This window comes from Syngnathus scovelli, chromosome 22 (assembly GCF_024217435.2).
Source record: "Syngnathus scovelli strain Florida chromosome 22, RoL_Ssco_1.2, whole genome shotgun sequence".
NCBI classification, from domain to species: Eukaryota; Metazoa; Chordata; class Actinopteri; order Syngnathiformes; family Syngnathidae; genus Syngnathus; species Syngnathus scovelli.
The window spans coordinates 5403486-5423935 of record NC_090868.1 but is presented as its reverse complement, the minus strand read 5'-3'; the positions used below and the strand labels follow the sequence as shown (position 1 = coordinate 5423935).

Sequence of the window (20450 nt, the reverse complement as noted above, 5' to 3'; positions counted from 1 at the left end):
AGACTTTGAATGGGGAAAATTTAGGAAGAGTTTAATTACTTTTTTTTATAAGGTGTATCAGGTTTGTAATGATGTGAGTCAAATATGAAAGTTGATTCCCAGTGAGTGCAAAAGTATTGGCATTTGCGTGTAATCCTCCCCCCTTGTTACTCACCTAATGGTCTGGCCCATGCCCACTGACGACAATCAGGATGATGTCAGCGCAAAGAGCTCAAAGCAGCTTTGACACAGAGTTGGGACTGTACATGCGAAAATGTCAAAATGTGAACTATGGGATGTGACATTACGAGGATGCCAGTGGTGGTGGTGGGGGAGGGGGCTGGTCTGACCGCAGATTCTATCATCAGATCAACGTGGAGGTGTCTCTGAGCTGTCACTGCAAGATCACGTGTGTGCGTGTAATGGGGGGGCTTGCCTCCTTGCCACTCACCATGATGTAATGGGCACAGGCACGCCATCGCCGCAGACGCTCACATTGGCTGAATAAACGCTCACAGAGGGATTTTAGAGATTTGAGTAAACAACTAAGAAGCTCTACTATTGGACGAATGGGAGTTTGTTTCCCCAGCTTCTCTCATATTAACTATTTGCCTATTGGTCCAAAATGAGTCAACCAAAAAAAATAAAAAAAAACATGTTTGGATGGATTTAAAGCTTTAGCTACTGGATTTGAGCGCTAGCTGCACTCTCCCCTGCGGTATTAGTCTGCCTTCATGAATACAGACAATAAAGCCCCAAAGTCTTCACCTATTTAAGCGAGTTCCCGACACAAAGAAATCAAAAGGTCCAGTTGACCGCGTCCCGATGAGGTCCGCTGGTATTGTCCTCGCCGCGGCATCAGTATGCAATTGGCCATGTCGTGTTCATTAGGGTAAACAAGCTGGGCTGCACTGATAGCACTGAGGCCGGTCACCCCGCCTTGGCGCTGGGCCTGATTGCAACACACACACGTTTGAGCATTCTCGCAGAGAGGACCCCCCCCCCCCCCAAAAAAAAATAAATACATTGTTCCCTTCGTAACGGCTCAGCTGCCTGCTTATAAAACCAGACCGTTTGAATATCCCCAAATTCAAGCGTTGTTGTGCAACCGGAGCGTGATTATGCAACAGGGGTTCACATGATATCAGCGAGTAACATGCAGGAGAATTATTTCTAGCCTACACACACACACTCTGACTCACACACACACACACTTGAAGGTCTTGCCACTTTTGAATAATAGATAGAAAGTGGCTTGGAAAACAGTGTGGATTAAAAGCGCACTGACCCTGACCTCGGTCGGACTGCACAAAGAAACATGCGGCAGAGGTGACAATATTCTGACACGAACCAATAAGCTGAGAGGTAGTTGCTAAAGTTTACCGTGTGTGTGTATGTGAGCCTACTGTGCTCAAATTACCGTCATTGTTGGGAGTAGAGGAATTAGCACGAGCGAAGCTAATTAGAGCTCATATGGATTCTTTCATTAGTCGCCAGCTCAAGTTGTTGCTGTGATGCATTGAATGGAATTTATATACTGTATATAACATTAACTGTATTTTTCAGACAATATGGCACACTAAAATTCCAAATTTGATCGTTTGCCTTGTCATCCCAATTTTTTTTATTATGTTCGGGTTCTCATTCTGCATCTAACTGCTAGCAGGCGTCCATGTTTTCATCATACGGTGAAAATACATTCAGGGAAATGTAGCCGAACTAGCCAAATTCTATGGTTGCTGGTTAAACCCAATGCAAGTTGAGCTTCTGTCTTTCTAAAATTCCAATGTGAGACCAGTGTGACAAAAGCAAGCAACGCGCCGCATATTTCATGTGCGGTCTGAACCTAGCATAACAGCGCTAAAGCTATCAAATGAACCTAAAGTAAAACTGATACTACGCTGAATAATAGGATGCACCAAATAATACGAACAATATGCTAATACTAATATAAAACAAATTTATGTATAGCTAAAAAACACATTTGCAAGACCGCACTCTGCTCACCATGCATACCATCACCCACACACACCTAGCAGTTTTGTTAGCTTCTTCATTCCCCATTCTGTATGTTTGAAGTCTGAAGAACATTTTATTCATCATATGCCATGATGAAATATAATCCAGGTCAGTATTGCAAATGAGAATCAATTCTCATAAGGAAGTTAGCATTAAGCTTCATCCGTAGCATTATGTATGTGTTTTCAGCCTTTCCTCACGTTCAGGGTCTGACCTACTTGTTACTAATAATTGCTCATTGGGGTTTTTCTTCAAAGAAACCGCGCATGAATAATGAAAGCGCCTTTGCATCATGGTTTGTTCAGGTAACAATGTTGGCATGTCAGGCCAAGGCATTCGATCCGCCGTCCCGATGACATGATGGAATATGTTGGTCGCTCGGTGTTGCCTTTCACCAGCTTTGCTGCTGCAATATTGATGAACCCGTGTTTTTTTTCCACCCTTCCTCGCTGGCCTCGCCCCGATCAGTTGACGACTTGTGTCACGGCGGCGACGCCTGGGAAGCCACACCAAGGAGCGCGATGTGGCGTCGTGTGTTTTTCCATCTGTCGATAAAGTGGAGCAGCTCATTACGATAGAGTGCTCTCGACAGAGCTGACCTGAAAAGACGAAAAATGTCTACCATACCTCATCAGTACTAAAATCCCTCTAATTTACTTTATCATTATGTGATGTCATCTCACTTGATCCCAATTGGGCTTAAAGTCCCAATGGAGAAAGAACCGTGAATCCTATATATAAAAGTCAATGTCTATGGTTAACTTATTCACTGGCAGCCAAGTGGATCTTTGACGTCTATAGCCGTCAATAGCAGTGAATGAGTTAATAGTACCATTATTGTAGCTGTCCAGCCTACTGGATTCAGTTAGCAATTTGTTGCTAAATTCAGCCGGTAAACCTTTTAATGTGTGTGCCTTGTCTGGAATTCACATCCCCTCCTCAATCAAGCGTGAAAATTGATTTGCAGGTCTCAACTCGGCTCAGCAAAATCACAAAATGGACAGGGGACGAGAATGGCTCACCTGCTGTGTCCTCGTTATCGCTACATCCTCCAAACCACAAGGGGGGGAGGCGGATGTTGTGTCACGCTTCCAATCGCCGGCGGCTGCGCTGTTTTTAATCCCCAAAAGCCATTTACTGGATGCTTCCATCTTATTTGTCGCCATCATTCCCTTAAACAGCAAGTGAGTTAAGACCTTCAAGGTCACGCCCTCTTTTGGTTCCTACTTCAAGGCTCCATGAGGACTGCAAGAGAATTTCCCGGTTTCTCCTGTCCAATCAATACATGGCCTCTTTATTGTTTTACTGTCAGGGAGTAAATGATTCCTGGAATGGAGCCAGTCAGGTGAGATATAGTAGTATAGCCTTCGCTATCTCACTTCTCTGCCCATCATATATTCCACTTAGCAAAATGTTTCCTTCCTTGCAATAAACAGGCATTAGCAGGCTAAATGACACCATTAAGCCTTTTATTGAAACGCAGGGAGACTGACAAACAGTGAACGGTCATTTTGGACTAAGAAAATATATAATCATTTAATTGAATTGATTTGTATAGATAATTGATAATTTCACATAAAACTTCAATCCATAACATTTATACAATGCAATTTAAAAGTTTGTGTTTGCTTCTTCTGAAGTAACAGGAAGAAATAGGTCGGACTTGAAATTTTTTTCGTCAGCTGCCATTTTGCGTTTGACTGTTTAAAAAGAAAGATTTACTGACTTCCTCAATTCCCATGTTAAAAATGTTTAAAATTCTCTATTAATTGCTAATTCAGTGTATATTTTTTAGTAATTTTTTTACTGTCCCTCCTAGCTGTCAAAAATAATCGATGAATCGACAGTTAATTGATTTTCAAATTAATTGAGAGCTGTTTTAATAATCAACTAGTTTTTTAGAGCTATTTTTTTACCTTAGAATGATTCAAATCTTTGAATGTCAGCTTCTCAACAGTAATTATTCATTAATTTTGTAGTCATTCATGAAAATATTTTTTGTTTTTCATCAAAACAGGACATTTGAAAACATCTACTTTTACTTCAGAAAAAAGTAACTGCACCTTTAACTGTTTGACGATACAACATGAATCCCTCTTGTGTGATACTGTTCAATTGTTATTTATCACTAAACAATACATAATAAACAACAGTAAATGGGGAAAATAGTTTTGTAATCACTTTAATGCAAAGTGAAATTTTATCCGATTAATCGATGGACTAATCGACAGAATGATCGATTTTGAAAAATTTCGATAGTGACAGCCATAGTCCCTCCTTACTGGTATGTCCCCGGCTGACCCAGATAAGCAGCCGTGTCGTATCCACTCTTGTACTCCTGTTGCCTGTTGACTCATGACACCGTGAAGAGCAGGAGGAGGAGGAAGAGGAGGCAGGCGTAGGAGCTTCATCTACGCATGAGACCTAAACACTCTGAGCTTGTTTTCATCTCTGCTTACCTTAGCAGAGCTTTGATCCTGGTATTTACGCTCTGTATTGCTGTATAGTTGACGTCAATGGCACATGTTTGCCGTAGCTCAGTTTAGATACTACAGAGGCTCGTCGCCAACACCCTGACAGCGATACGACCCGGTTGACACGTGTGTTCCCCCCCCCGCCACCATTTCGGACCAAGGGACAGTGATGTCAATATTGCAACATATCATTTGCCAGTCCTGTATTTAGGGCCAAGTGTGTGAAACGTAATACAGTGAACCCCCAGTTTAATGTGAAGCATACATTCCAGGCCCACCTACCATGGATGAAAATACGTTACATGGAGAGACCATATTAAAGAATTTATTTTTTAAATGGTTTCACCGCCAGCTCTTTGTTTTCATGATTTTGTCAAACAAAAGTGTGAAAATGAAAGCCTAATGCTAACACAATGGGGAAAACCATTGTCAGGCTAATGGAAATTAGCATACCTTCAAACAACCACTACTTTACAGACCTTGGGAAGTTGTTTTTTTACAATTTCTGAAATTGCACCTAGTGACAAACTTCGTATAATAACTTGAATACTTTTATTCACATCAGTTATCCAGCGCACATGCGAATTACTCAAGCCTGAGCTTGTTAGCTCATGAGCTAGCCGGTGGCTAGCACCCGTAGCCGTAGCGCGGGAAGCCCCGCAACCAGGTGAGATATCGAAGTGCAGGCATAAGATGTGAGACAAATTTTCAGGTTTAGCAGTGATATTAGGTTGACACTTGAAATTTAGCAAAGCCAGAAACAAGAGTCAAGAATCATCTTATTTCCTGACATAGCGCACAGTCTAACAAAACATTATTATTATTATTTCGACACACTCACTGGCAAATTGCTGTAGTTACTTTTCGTGAGCGTGCGAATGGGCCAAAATAAAGGCTTGACATTTGGCCGGCGGTTTGCTCTATTTTTCGCCTCCATGCAAGAGCTCAGCGAGTCAGCGAGAACAAGTAGAAGGAAAGCAAAATAAAAAAATTAATCGAATAAGACGAGCGGTAAATATGCAGAGTGGAACCGACATTTGCCAGGGAAAATATGATAACGGCGTGCTCTGAGCAGATGGAGACGGAGTGCGAGTTCAGTGACATCATTGGACTTTGCATCTGTGTGTGTGTGTTGAAAGTAGATGTGAGTTCAGTGGAGCGTGTACTGCAACCGGGAGGGGGTGAGGAGGGGGCGGGGGCGAGGCGGTGACGTTATTGTAATCTGGAATACTGAGAAGCCCAGCTGTGCAGAATCAGGGCATGGCTTATGTTACGTCACACACGCTCTCACACACACAGACGCACACTGGCACTTGATGTCGTGAGTTCTGAAGAAACGCGATTGTCACGAGGGGGCAAAGTTCAGGAGGGCGAGCGCTTCTCTGTGTGTGGTACCTTTCATGACACACCCCTCAGGCTACCTACCACATATACACATTCATTACAAAAATATTATTAAACTGGTGGACAACATTTGCTATAAAATTGCTCAGAGTAGCCCAGTGGTTATTTCGTCACTTGTTGCTAGGCAGAATTGCCAAGACCCCGTCAGCCGTGTCCGGGAGGCACCTACAAAAAACTTGAATTGGATTATGGGATGATACCTGGTAAAACTCAAGTACCAAGCCCACCCTTCACAGTTCTAACTGGGTTCTTAGTCGACCTCAGGGTAAATATATGGGAAATAAAAAAAGTCCAAGATGAATCTGGTAGGACGCTGCCTCTAATCTCAAGTGGCCCCGCTACCCAGTTAGGCTTCCCTCTCGGGCCCTCAGAACCTGCCTTGCATCCTGGGAAGGAACTTAATAAGGAGCATTTGGGAGCCCTCGTAAAAAATAACCAGCTCATGCTGTGGACTGTTTTTGAATGCATCTCGACCCAAGCGACTCATGGCACCGGCGCCGCAAAAAGAGCCGCGGGGGGAGCTAGTGCAGTGACCGTATTTGGCAATGACCCCGGGAAAAGGGACTAGCCCCCCCTCCCCTCCCCTCTGTCCGCCTCCCATCTTCACTGGTTATTTTTGACCTTCTCCCTTTTGTACCGGCCTTGATAAACATCAAAAACCTTTTTAGAAGCCTTGTAGAAATGACTTTTATGGGCCGAACTAGCCGATGTCGCTGTGTTTGGTACGGAGACGGATCCCATGTGGTAAAGCCGTTGGACGACATTAGAATATATTGCGCAATCAGCATAATGAGCATAAATAGACAAAATACTGTATGCAGTTGTAATATTTCATCGAGATAATGAATCAAATATTTTTAGCGTTTCAGACCAATACACTAAATTGCCTTACCTGGTTAAATGCAGAATAAATTAAGTGATCATGACAATACTCTCTTGGGTAAATCATGGCCTAACCAGAAAATTTTGCAATTATTTTGGGTATACCGGCCATAGTGTTAGTTTGCAATCAATTCAGCTGTCTGTCGGCTGGAGTCTGGGTCTTGTCTGTGTGTGGTCTAAGTGCTGAATCGGCAATCTCAACCCACTCTAGTGGACGTAAGTGAACGTAAGTGCTTGGCGGGGTGCCTCCCTGTATGCTAGGTTTGACTTGCTAGCTTTGTTAGCTAACCTTGAACTGTGAGTCATCCCCACTCGAAACGTAAAGTACCATTTGACCGTTCCCCCGGTGCAGCCACGTCACTGTTTCCCGTGCATTATCGCCACTTCCTGTCGTTGGCAAAACCGGCTATAGACGTAGAGGTCGTTAGCACATTGGCTCTCAAGTGTCGCACCCTCGACATGACCGTCAACTTCCTGTCATTGACTGCCTCCCGTCAAGAACAAGAGAAGCGGCTTCAGGATGACCTCTCGCAGTCACGACCGAAACAGACTACTAAAATATTATTTTCGGACTGACACATTCACATTCTACCCGATTTGTAGGCCAACCTGACCACATTTGCGTCAACGTATGGCGTAATTAGCGTCCTGAGTTATTTATAGCCGGCTGCGGAATTGCTGGGCGGGCCTCAGGCCTGATTAAGCCACACGCCAATCAAATATTTATGGCTTCCTGCAGGAGAGGAGCTTGTCCTCTTTTGTACGCTGCACCATGGAAACACAACAGGAAGCGGCAAAGCCCCGTTGAGAGGAAGTATTCCCTACGAGGGAATCAGCTGCGCTGTCATCAACTAGCAACGCGGCACGCTAATCGAAACTTTTACTACAAGATGTTTCTCCTCTGGTTTTCAAAGAAAACTCAAGGATAAAAATGAGATTACTCCCAGGTGGGGAAATCAAGTACATTTAATTTATTCACTCCTTTTAAATGCTAATAAACAGACTTGATGAGGTTGCAAAGGTCTTGAAAATGTCAATTTCAAACCTTTTAATTGTTAGGAAGTCCTCGGGAGACCAAACATGTACGTCCAGGATGAATGAAAGCGTTGTTGTGTCATAACGAGACAATGGCCTGCCAATCAGGCTTCAATATGTAAAACAAAATGGAAGGCAAGTTGACGTACAAGGTGACATTTCTTGCCAAAATAAAATCTTTGGTTATGAAACTGAATTTGTTTGAATTTGTTTTGGGAATAAATGTATTTGCAAAGAGACATTCTACAAAATTCTTCTTCCAATGTAATCAACATCTAGTATGGAATAAACACAGCTTCCCCAAAGGCTTCCATTTCCAAAGTTGTGCGAGTGCAATGACATCACACAAGTCCCACGTGAACGTTTGTATGTTTGTGCGTGTCTGTTTTTATCACATCCTCTCCCTCCTTTTCTCACTTTCCATTCGCACATTTTGACTCTGCCAGCGACGCCTTCAATCGCCACAGTTGCACTAAAGAGCACATCTGTTTACTTAGAGACTGGTCGGTCCCAGCGGGGCCTCGTGGCGCTCGGCCAGCACGCGCTATGTGTGTGCGTGCGTGTGTGCGACGTGTCTTTGCAGTTGAGTCGTCGCGTTTTTGTTTTGAGACTGAGATGGCGCACAAATGAACGCAGCTGGAAAAAAAAATATATATATGTATATATACATATTAGGGTTGGTGTGTTAGTGTGTTGTTGTGTTAGCATTGTTGTGTTAGCATTATTTATTTTTATATTATATTTGATTTATTTATATATATATATTTTATATTCTTATTGTATTTATACACGCACAAACACAAACTATATTGAGTGAGAGTGGGTGTGGGTCCTTCCCTCCAAGGACAAACGTAATTTTTGCCGCAGCGTGAAGCAGAGAAAGCTGTAGAATGTGTCAAAAGGTTTGAAATTGCAATTACACAAGAAATAGCAGCAAGAGTAAGACGTGTCCTTCGGTCACTAATATGCTCCAGTTTGTTTTTAGAGGACATATTTTATCTAGTCATTTCCATTGTAATGTAGTTTCAGCTTGTGGGGAAAAAAAATGCTATTTTCGTGTCCTTGGTTTGCTGGAATAAAAGACACGCTCACAATGACACATTTATGTACTACGTATTTACAGAAGCTCTTTGCTTTGAAATGGAATGTCTATTATTATTCTTTTACTCAACATGTTTCTGTAAAGTGAATTCAAAGTTTTGCTAATCCAATGTGCATTGCCTGAAAATTCAGTCTGCTGGCGTCACGGAGTGCCTCGTGGTTTGCTCCGAGTACACGCATACCACACTGAGAATGACAAAGTGTGTAGGCAGGCTTTTATTATTATCATTATTTTTAATTTAACCCAACAGCTAGCGTGTGTACAGAGTCTTTGCGCTGATTCACTTACAGGGAGTATCAACACGAGTCGAATCAGATCAAAAATATCTTGACTCTTATTTGCATAATCTCATTTCCACCATTCACCCGTCATAAAATCACATTAACTTTATCAAGCCACTTGTATATCATTTGCATCCCCTGTTCCATTTTTACCCCTTGAGTGGTAGTTAATCATCAATCAATAACCACCCTAAGACCTTACAAGCTCTGCTCTGTCAAATTAAACATGTCATAAAGATGCTAACGCACTCAAGGAGCGCTATTTGCTCGACCAGATACCTCATATGCAGACACACATTCAAAAATTTGCATTTTTAAAGTGGAAATTGAGAGGAAAAATGTCCCATGGGAGCTGGGTACATATTTTCAGCCCAGTGTGTTGCTGTGTGTTCTTTTTCTGTCCAGCCCCAAGGCTTCATGAATGTCCTGACTTCTGTTGCTTCAGATCGCCTCGCAGCCCAATTAGATGCTCACTCACAGAAGCACACACTCACACACACGCACGGTTACAGCATTTACCACACAATGTTAACCCGCTTCACCATTCATTGTTCTACATGAATAAGTCGGCCATTACGACGCATCTCGTGAAGCCTTCCGAGAGGCGAGCTGCTCATCGCCTTGGAAACGGCAGGCTGGGCAGCCGAGGGAACGCTGTTCTCCGGAGGAATGATGTTATCGCTGTGCCCGGGTCAGCTTAGGACGGACCCCTGCAGGCCTCCCGTGTGCTCACTCCTCATAGGACAGGAATGTGCGATTCAGCGGCGATGCGGGATGGAATTCATGGGATGCGAGCAGATCGGGTTGCGTAATCTCACTATAATCTTGTGTGCTACCTATAAAGAAATATGATTACGGTGCATGTGGTAGTAATATTGCCCTGTCGCTATGTCATTCTATTTACATTTCATCGCAATTGTATTAAATGCTATTCACTGCCAAGGACGTTTACAGTCGTCAACTGGAATCCAATCGTTTACCGCCACCAACAAATATATTCGCAAAGTGTATTTTCCAACGGCAAGAGGGTCTCGTGCATGTTTTTGTCAAATTCATGTTTATAAACCACTGTTATGATAGATCCCCGTAGATGGCGCTATTGCGTCGCTTTGGATTTGAGATCATCGTATAGTGAATTTCAGATCACCACATCTATTATGAAGGAGAGAATAAGTAACCTGATGGAAGTCGGACATGTTTAGGCACGTCGCAGACAAACGGGGTATGTACACATCTGGTGTGAACGGAGAATGGGTTGGTCGTAAGAATTGTGTTGTGATCATTAGGAAAGATCACACAGTTGGTTGTAAATTAATTTTACCATCAAAAACCTTTTTCTCAGTCTTTTGTCAATTTGTAAAAAAAAAAAAAAAAGGCATCAAAGCAATAGTTGTGTTTCTTTCCCTACAATAATGCTGTTTTTCTCTACTCATTGGTCAGAAGTTGTTTTTGATTGCCGTACTGCTGATTATTGAAAAATAGGAAAGGCTAGAACACAGCAGGCAACCTTTGCACAAACACAAATAATTATGTTGCTGTTTTTCCCTTATCTTCTTCCACAAACTCTCTCACTTGTTCCCCTTATTGATTTTAACGGCTTGACGCGCAACTGAACTTTGACCACAAATGTTTTCGCCGAGCCATGATTTTAAATCTATAAGGTTTTTGACACTGACGACGGCTGAAATGCGCTCAGTTATTTATTAAGTACTTTTGTGCTTAAATCTTTCCCTATCTCCTTTCCACCATGTGACACACTCTTGATTAACACATCCAGTATGACCAGGTTTGTGTTGGACTAGAAATAGTGAATGATGCACTTCCCTTTGTCTCCGCGCACTTGCTGTTTTCTTGCCATGGCGGTCAATAAGTGAAATAAAAGGACACTCTACTGGTTGGAACTGTCTGGTGTGCAGAGGTGGTTGGAGAAGCCAAAAACGGTTCTCAAGTATGACTTCTGAGACTTGAAAATAATATGACTGAAAGTGAAAGTAAAAAGTAAGAAAATAGTACCCTATAGTTTTGGACTTTATGTAGGTAGAAATAGAATGTTAAGAATGACGAATGGAATAGAAGAATCAGAATCGATTAATCGACAACAAATCGATTATCAAATTAATCTTGTATTTAAATAATTGAGTAATCATTTAAAGACATTTAAATTGTTCAAATCTTCTGATTTCAGGCTCGCTAACATAATTATTCTCTGATTTTTCTCGTCCTTCATGACAGCAGACTGATTTTTATTTTCGGTTTAATCCAAATAAGTAATTTGCAAACATCTGCTTTTACTTTAGAAAACAATAACTATCAATCCATCTTGTGTGATGTTGCTTAATAGTTGTTTTGTTATTTTAATCACTAAACAATACAAAATAACCAAAATAATTGTTTAATAAATAGCAATAACAGGGAATTATTTGAAAATAAATTGTAATGCAAATAAAATTGCATCCGATTAATCAATCAAGTAGAATAATCAATTCTAAAAATATTTCATGGCGACAAACCGATTTTGCAAAATAAACAAATTGCATTTTTTTCCCACCTCAATATTGTGAATTTCATTTAATATGCAATTATTTGTTCAAGATGCTCTTCCCATATATATTTTTATCCATTTCAGTTCGATTGCATCCTACTACATTGCAATGTCAATTTAAATTTGATTAATCGTTCAGTCCTAGTTACTACCCGCTCGCTTCAATGTGCGACATAAGAGAGCATCCGTTCTAGGTTTGATACGATCAGTTAAGCCACACGTTTGCTCGTCAGCCGTTTTAACCTCCTGAGAATAAAATAGGTCACTGTTTTGAGATATTCGCCAATCACATCAGGCTGGATTACCACATGTCGCCAAAGCCCGTGGGGATATGTGTACTATTAGATATTGAAAATTAACTGGTGGATTTGGTTACAATCTCCTCTTGCTTTTTTGGTGAGAGCAGCGTTCAGCGCCCCCGCTGTGGTTTATCGAGTGGGGGGGGGAGGGGGGGGGGGTTGTGATGTTTCACAGGCACTCGATTGTCAAATCTTTCACTCTGATGGTGATAAAATGATACTGGCCAACTCAAGTGCGTCATGTGGTTCAAAACGTGGATTTCCTGCAAATTATCACATGCTAATTTATGTCTACTACAATTGGAAAAAAAAATGTCTGTGTTCCTAAAAATGGTATCTGCTATCTTAAGTCCCGCTGACCCACTACATGTTGATCCGGGAAATGTTGCACTTCAATTTCAATTTACAAAATCGAATGTAACATATCCTATATCTATAGTAGCCTAACCTTGTCATGGGTTGTGCTTGCGTACATACAATCCACTCAGCCACACGCCCACCCTTGTCTACGGACTATTCATGTTGCAAACGATGAGTCATCAATCACTATCAGCAATCAGAGATCCAATCAAAAGAACCTTGCCAGGGTCCCGTCTGCACCGACTGATAGAAACATTTTTCATTTTACTGTATTCACCCGTCTGAAGACGTCAGTTTTTCAATCTGTATAGATCAGGGGTCTCGAATTATCAGGCTGCTGCAGAACGTGAGGATGAACTGATCATTTGAATCAGGTGTGTTTAACAAGGGAAACTTGGAAAACATGTAGTTAATGCGGCCCCCGAGGACTGGACTTTGAGACCCCTGGTTAAGATGGAAAGGAACAATTCAATGTGACCTTGGTTGGTAAAAGTTGTGGGGAGGAGGGGGAGGGGGGGTATATCCTGTTAGCATGCAACATTATTCTGCGGTAATCTCATCACGCGATCGAGTGGCTTGACAACATTCTCAAACTGCACAGAATGTGCAAAAGCAAGGTGTCAACTGGAGGAGAGTGAGAATTATCGGTGGCGCAGTCAGCCTTGGACAAAAGGCCTGTTTTTTTTTTTTTTTTTTAAATTGAAAAAACTTTCTGCTGTCTGTGTTTCGGTCTGATTTGTGAACATATCACATGAATTATCATTTAAGATCCTCATGTGTCATGTTATCACTCTTGTTTTGGTTCTGAATGGGAAGTTCTGCTCAGAGCAGAGGCTGCCCTATTTTAGTGGGATAAGGGCTGCGGGCCACTCCAAAATTATTTTAAAAAACAGTATTTGTCTCCTGACCTTTAAAAGATAGTTAAATATAACTACACACACACAAAAGGATAAAATAAGTAATAAAAATTGCTTGATGGATTGGCCTCAGATGAAAAAGTCTCGACACCCCTGCTTTAGAATTTCAAAGTCAAAGTCAGCTTTATTGTCAATTTCTCCACATGCCAAAGACACACAAAGAAACCGAAATTTCGTTCCCCCCTATCCCACGGTGACAAGACATGGCTCACAACAGACAAACAAGTAAACAAGTATAACAAAAGCGTGCTGAATAAATAATGAATAAATAACACAACAATAAATAAATAAATAAGAGGAGCAAAAAAAAAGGAGCAAGTGCGCGTAGGGGTTGGCTTTTAGTGGGCGTGGCTCCGCTTTTGCTCCTTCCTCATTCAAGTTTGTCAATAAGTGCCGGTGGAATAAAAGAGGGGGGTATTCCTAAACTAGCTGGCTTCTATGGCGCTAAACACATATTCTCACAGTCCATCAGGTGTGTGACTAAGCGTGCCGTTGTCAGCGTGATGGAGGATGAGACTCGATAGTGCCGCCGCCCACACAAACACACACACAGAGGCCTCCCTGTTCCCCATCTGTCACCCGCTACTCAGCAGACCGCAGTGTCACCTGTCAAAAGTGCTGCTCATTGATTGCTACTGCAAGGTGGGCCTTGTCGCTATTAGATTTCACACAACTGTTTTGTGCGTGTGTGTGCGTGCTTTAGCCATGGCAGGTGTTTGGACACAGGGCTTCCATTGTAGCTAGCCAGCTGACTTTAAAGATCTCATCATGGAGAGTTAACAATCGCTTGTTGGATAATCGGCCTGGTTCATTACCGGCGAGTGAAAGCTAAGCTAACACTTTTTGTTTTCAATAGAGGTTATTGGTCCTTTAAAGTTGAATCAAAACTGGACTGCAAATCTCTCTGGAAAATGTCGAAAAGGAATCTAACAGTTAGCAGTCCCCATGTAGAACGAGAAGCCAGATAGCATCATGATAGCGTCTTTTCCGTTCCGATCTTTTTTTAAAGCATCCCAAAAATCCAGGACTGATGAGATCAATAACTCACCAATTGGAAACTGTCGAGTCTCGCTAATTAAATCCCAGAACCACATTGATGAATGCGACTTGACACGGGGTTGTAAAACCCGAGGCCGTCCTTCCTTTACCGCAAAGTACCGACTTGTTGACATGTCGGTATTGCTTTATTAGAACACCTCCATGTTTGTTTGTGTCGGGGAACGGGATCAAGTTCTTCGAGAATGGCTTGACGACAGGAGAAAAAAGAAGGAGGGGGAAAAGGAGACGGCCAAGCCGTGAGCAGTCTCCATATCCCAGCGCTTCCTTGGGTTACTCACCGGTCTCATCCATTATTAGTGGACCTCATCCATAATGGATGTCGCCGGTACAAAGCCACCGAATGACGCTCCAGGCTCGTGCCGGACGGGAGCGTCCCAAGGTTGTGACCTACATAAAGAAGGAAAATTGGAGATGGCTCAACAGGAGGGTGAAAAAAAAAATCATCACATTTATTATTCTAACTTCTTGGAATAATTTACTACCTTACAAAACAAGGCCTTGAACTGGCTGTTTTCCGTCTCGTTGTGCATCCAACGTGAATATCAAGATAACAAGCTTCGTGATGATTTGCAGACTTGTGTGCTGTACTCCCCTTCGATTCTTTTTGCCTTTTTTAGCAAGATGCTAGCGCTCTGGAGAATGTATTGTCGCTCACACCCTCCTGCTTGTGTTTGACACTCGACCGTTTGACACGGGGAAGTAAAACAGAAGATTCAGGCCCCGAGCCAATCGCCAATCTTGGCCAGGCAGACCTTGAAGACCAAGGCTCTGACATTTTCATCGTGCCATCCAAGTGAGACACGTGTCACCAAGGATAAACTTGCCAGATAGATAGGTTGTAAATCCTTGACTCCGGTTCAGTTTTTTTAGAGACGAGGTCTCCGTCGTGAGCTCACACTTGCCATGACTTATTTGGACTCCTCTGGGTGATTCTGAAACTGGGCTAGCCGAAAAGTAGGCTAGCCGTTAAACTGGGCTACGGATGAGAATCACGCGGTCTGCTCTCTGTGGATTTAGGCACCATGTGTCACATGACCCGCAAACCAGTCGGAAAACTCAAGTGCACGTCACGTGACACACTAAAAGGGCGGAAAGTTTCCATAAACCATCTCGGTTAGAAAATAGATGACGGCGGAGGAAAATTGCATGTTAAAAGTCAAGGGTTGAGTGCGTTTGAAAGAACTTCCCACTGTCCTTTTTTTTGTTTTGTTTTTTACACTATATGGACAAATGTATTGGGACGCATGTCCACAACACTGCAATCTTAAAACTTTGAAGTTACTTTTCCAAAACCTCATCAGATAACAAATCCAGATTCAAAATGGCTGCCAAGTCTTCTCGCCAAATGTTGTATATTGTCCATTTCCCATGATTGAAGACTATTTTTTTCATTTACGACAGACTAGTGTGAAGTTGGAAGAAGAACATCCTGCTGTTTTTGATCCAGCTAAGAGTTTTCCCTCTGACTGACCAAAGAGGTAATTGACACACACACACACACACACACACACACACACACACACACACACACACACACACACACACAGCCACACGCACGCACGCACACACATGCACACGCACACACACACACACACACACACACACACACACACACACACACACACACACACACACACACACACACACACACAGGTCATTACATTACCGCTAAGCGTCTCCATAAGCATCTCCATAAACCCATGCAGGCATATCTGACATATCCATCTGCTACACCAGGATCATGCCGAATTCCCCATCTCCCCCCCCCCCCCGCTCCCCCCATCTTTCCCTCTCTAAATCGGGGTTAGGGGTGTGTCAGTGCTAGTGGTGATGGAACATTGTGTAATAACAGGGTTGTTGCTAATGTTTTTCGCCCACATGGATGTGACTTTTATTGGGCCTGAATGAAATAAGTGTATGCTTTAAGGATGATTAGTTCTTGATGGATTGTGTCTGATGCTGCCCACTTAAGTTCTGTCCTCTACCATCGGTACATTGTGTTTGACATTAGAACCGGTTTATGTGAAATGTGTTTTCCAGTCCAAGCGCTGTGGAGCCACAATAAACATGTCAACTCGCTTGAACGGCTTGCCGCTTAATTGCAACATCAGTTGGTGGCACTTTTTTTGTTTTTTTTGGTGGCTAGGTTTATGCTAGGTTTTATTATGATATATTTCAGCAGCTTTACATGGAATGGGATGAATCTAAGAGATGAAAATCTTAATTCAACTTTCCCATTGTCCATTCATGAGGCTATTACCTCAAGGAGCAGGTTGAGGTGTTTATTTGTGTTCGACCCCAAAGTAACATATTGCTTTTTCCTCGCAGTGCCCTCCTCGTCTCCCAGGGGGAAAGCCCCCCCATGAGAACGAGAAGAAATGGGGTGTAAAGGGCGCGGAGTTCCCATTGGATCTGCCCCCGTGTTTGCCATCTGTGCCCAATCCAGGCAAAACTCGGCTACACCGAGGAGGAAAAACTCAATTCTCTCTTGCTTTCCAAATGTTCTCATTAGTCTGACATTAATTGATCCTCAGTCTGTACCAGCTAACACAATACTTCTTAATTGCCTCCAATTTAACCAAAGTCCCCTTAGCCAGAGGCGTCAGTTCCTCTCTTGTCTCATTTATCCTTGCTCCCAACACCCTTCCACTGTCCTTAAGCACCACTTGATATTTTGATCATGTACGTTTCCTGTTATGTTTTTCACTTTAGCTTCTCCACGGGTTTAAATGCAGGATCTCAGGTGATGTCTGAGACATGTTTTGCCGTATCAAGTCTATTTAGGTGCCCCGGATTGTTGCCGCCGTGTCAAACCTTCACTGCTGCCTGCTGTGCTGTAAATATGCAGGCTATTGACGGAAAACAGAAGGCAACATGTCCGTAACCAAAAGCGTGCCAACACCCTTCTATGGTACTTCTGTGCCCCCACACACACACTAACACACTTTTACATACCCTATATAGTCTCTCACTCACACATGCACTTATTAGGCTGGGTGGGTCACTTTCTCCTTGCACTTGTAGTGACTTATTGTGTGCGAGTGGAAACTTGGCCAGATTGTTTTAGTTGCTGCCGTTAGGCTGCACAGCCCTGAACAAAATTGAATTACTGGGTTAGAAAACTGCAACGAAATTATACCGAATTGAATTTCTCATAGCTGAGCGAACACATCTGGAAAATTTGGAGAGTGGTTGAGAAACATGGTTGCATAATGTCAACAGATGCTAATGTATTTTTTAAACTTACTTTTATGTCGACAAATGGGTAAAGATGATAAGGTTGGGACAGATTACAGAAAATTGTTGTGATTATAGAAATAAATCTTTTCATACGCTGCTATAATTTGAGCCGCACTATTGTCACTTGTTGCTAGGCAGAATTTGTGGATTGCAGATGATTACAATAATACAATGACCGTGCAAAATCATCTTTCTCCGTTGAAATTAATGTAAATATGTTCAATTCATTCTGGCCTCACAAAAAATAATTTATTACAAAAACACTTTAATGACCCAAATGCATAGAATGTAATTGAATGGTTGTCACATTTTTTTTTTAATTTTCTGCTCCAATTCAGTGGACCTTGTGCTGCCATTTGGTCCGTACGACTTGGCCTGTTTGGCCTGAACGTTATTAATTTCTCTTTGCAGATGCTAAAGAATATATGATAAAGAATTTTTTTATCTGTCTTTATGTGTAACATAAAAATCACTTAAGGATGTAATTGATTTGATTAACTGAAAATAAAAGATGAAATGAGGCATAGCGCCACCTATGGTACTGGAGGAAGAAACACATTTTGCTCAATAATGACATTTTGTGCAATATCACGCCTATTTCCAGTCCCCACGTCTTTCACAATAACTCCTTGTCCGCTCCCTTCTCCATTTTTATTTTTTCTCCCTCTTTCCCGACAACTCTGGCCTTTGTCCCGTCGGACGCTCGGCCCCTCGGCGGCCGCCTGCAGTAAATTCCTGCGGCGGTTGGAAACACAAACATGGGCCGTTCGCGATAGAAGTGACAACACAAGCGGTGCTTTGTACGACGCGCTCACAAGCTTTCCCTTCACACACCTGTATCATGAATTCATTCTTATCTGACAGCTATTTTCCAAACGATTTAACACTTTTGCTAATCATATAATTGAAGACCTTTTGAGTAGAAGGCGGAAAAAGTAATAAAACAAACTGTAGTATACGATCAACAGAAATGACCCGAGATGACATGTTTTCAAAACTTTGCCCACACATCATGTGTCTGAAAACTATTTGCCACTTCTCTCTCTCTCTCTCTCTCTCTCTCTCTCTCTCTCTCTCTCTCTCTCTCTCTCTCTCTCTCTCTCTCTCTCTCTCTCCTCCCTCTTGAAAAGGAGGAAGCCCACAAAAGCCTTCCCCTCACTGCCTTCCACCATGTGCCAATGTGCTGAGCCAGTGGAAAAAGCGACGTCCGTTGGAGCAACGGCGTCTTGTAGAAAGATCAAGTGACCTCGTGGAAGCCATATTCATACGGCACTTGAGTAAGAACAGGAACATTGTTATTTTCCACTCGCTCGACCTAAAGAGGAACAACATCTCCCTCCAGTCAGCATGTAACAGTTTTTTTGGGTTTTTTTTACTGATGAGCTGTGCCGTGTCATGCACTTTTTCCATCCTCTCTGAAAGAGACATTGTTCCCAGTGTGAATAGACGAAACACTTGAATGCAGCCAGCTATGTGAACATGTGATAAGATCACCGCAACGAGTGAAAGTGATCACGTCATTGAAGGTTTTCATTGAAACTGTCAAAGGTCTCCAAATGAGAATGATTGGCCATTATGACTTACTTGAAATACTCTCATAACAGTAATTAATGAGAAGGTAATAGCAGTCAATGGGAACTGGCATCCCTCAAGGAACTGGTCTCAGCCCCTGTAGTTTTCTGTAAAAATACAAATAATAATTATTACATGATCCGAAAATCCTAAAAAGTATCTAATCAATAATATATTTTTTTTTCACAGTTTGTATGTAGGTGTGTAAAATACAAATACATTAAGTGACTGCTATCTCACTGTATTTAAATTGATTTAAATTTAAAGTATTTCTAGATTATTGTAAAATTCAATAAATTCAATTGAATACAAAATATTACACTATAAGTCACAAAAGTGTCAATAAAATCTGATAAAATAAAATGAATACAATTAAAATTTAATTAAATGCAATGTAAGTAACATTATAAAAAAAAAAAAAGCAACCACAGACATGCTCTCATTGTGACACTTGCTGTTCAACCTTTAATTATTAGTCATGCTGGCTTGTCTCATGCATGGAAGTTCTTCCCCGGCAATTAAAGTTCTATGTTGGGATGAACGCGCACACACTCAACCGCAGCTAATTTGGTTCAGCCTGAAAACCGCTACTTTCCACCACACTTGTATTTTTTAATCTGTGAAAAGAGTTCAACATCCATAGAACTTTTTTGGGTGGAGGGAGCATGCCGTGACACCGCCATGTTGAGTCATATAATCCAACTCTGGTGACAACACATTAACATGCAAAGGAAATAATGACACTTGACATTTACTGCAGTTCACGTGATGCTCCAGAGCATGTGGCATGTTTCCATTAAGGAACTGAGTCAACACACAAAACAACAGCAGTGAGATAAATGACTGTTCTGTAAAAAATAAAAAATCACTGACATCAGTGACAGGAAATAAATCAAAACAACAGCAGTATTTGTGAGGCCAGCCTGCAGCAGGGTGTTAAGCGTGTAATACATTTGAAGTGGAGATTTGGTGGTTTCATGGTCAACTTAGTCACATCTGCATCATTTAGACCCGACTGTTAGCTATCATGAAAATTAGAGGAAATGGTGTCACTTTAGACTGTGAGCCACTAAAACCACAGACTATGAAATCCACAATAAGCAGCCTTCTTCATGAAGGGCAGGCACTCACAACGAGGCGCTCTAAAACTATCAGACCAGCACAAAGCCCTGGTCCATCAAATCAGGACTTTAGAAAATATTTTTTTTTAAAAAAGTCAACTAATCAGTATGTAACTAATGTGTTGCAATTGCACAAGCAAGCTTGCATCAATCTAAACTCCTTT

At 42.0% G+C, this 20450-nt stretch overlaps 2 long non-coding RNA genes across 2 annotated transcripts in view; one reads left to right on the top strand and one right to left on the bottom strand.

The window, feature by feature from the left end:
- The window catches only part of LOC125992521 (uncharacterized), a 41566-nt gene extending 22828 nt beyond the window's left edge, over positions 1-18738 (top strand). Inside the window, exons 5-6 of the long non-coding RNA XR_007489659.2 lie at positions 15755-15831; positions 18724-18738. This is a non-coding gene — a long non-coding RNA (uncharacterized lncRNA). The remainder of the gene's footprint in view (positions 1-15754; positions 15832-18723) is intronic.
- LOC125992522 (uncharacterized) lies at positions 1686-5668 on the bottom strand. The gene is made up of 3 exons (XR_007489660.2): positions 4281-5668; positions 3021-3170; positions 1686-2543 (listed from the first exon to the last, which is right to left on the bottom strand). It is a non-coding gene; the product is annotated as an uncharacterized lncRNA (long non-coding RNA).
- Positions 18739-20450: the final 1712 nt, after the last annotated feature.